The sequence below is a fragment of the Penaeus monodon genome, chromosome 31 (genome assembly GCF_015228065.2).
Source record: "Penaeus monodon isolate SGIC_2016 chromosome 31, NSTDA_Pmon_1, whole genome shotgun sequence".
Classification (NCBI taxonomy): domain Eukaryota; kingdom Metazoa; phylum Arthropoda; class Malacostraca; order Decapoda; family Penaeidae; genus Penaeus; species Penaeus monodon.
This window is the reverse complement of record NC_051416.1, coordinates 28,441,577-28,441,978: the sequence shown is the minus strand read 5'-3', so window position 1 is coordinate 28,441,978 and position 402 is coordinate 28,441,577. Positions and strand designations below refer to the sequence as shown.

Sequence of the window (402 nt, the reverse complement as noted above, 5' to 3'; positions counted from 1 at the left end):
AACTTTATTCATCCTCCCCCCCCCCGGCAGTTCCCTAGAAGAACTGCGAACTCATGAATCCGTGAACCCGGGCTGCGCTACGAGAACGCCCCACTGTTTTCACCATCGAAGTCGAAGGTTCGTGAGAAGAGAAGCCGAATTGTCAGAAGGGAAATGGAAGAAATCGGAATAACTGTGACGACGGAGAAGGTCTGTTGGTTGCTTTTAAAGTATTTGAGAGATGGCTGTGCTTTCCGCCGGTGAAGAGCCTCGCCGGTTAAAGTTTTTGGGGAAGAAATGGACACGAAAACGATTATTATTTGTGTCATCATTAGTTCGTTGGGTAGATTTTGTTTTCTTCTTTGTATATTAATTTGCTTTGTGTAATTTTTTACTTCGAATGATTTAGCGGTAGACCCAGAT

At 44.3% G+C, this 402-nt stretch overlaps 1 pseudogene; it reads left to right on the top strand.

The window, feature by feature from the left end:
• Positions 1-112: 112 nt before the first annotated feature.
• Positions 113-402, top strand: part of LOC119593151 — a 6,069-nt pseudogene continuing 5,779 nt past the window's right edge.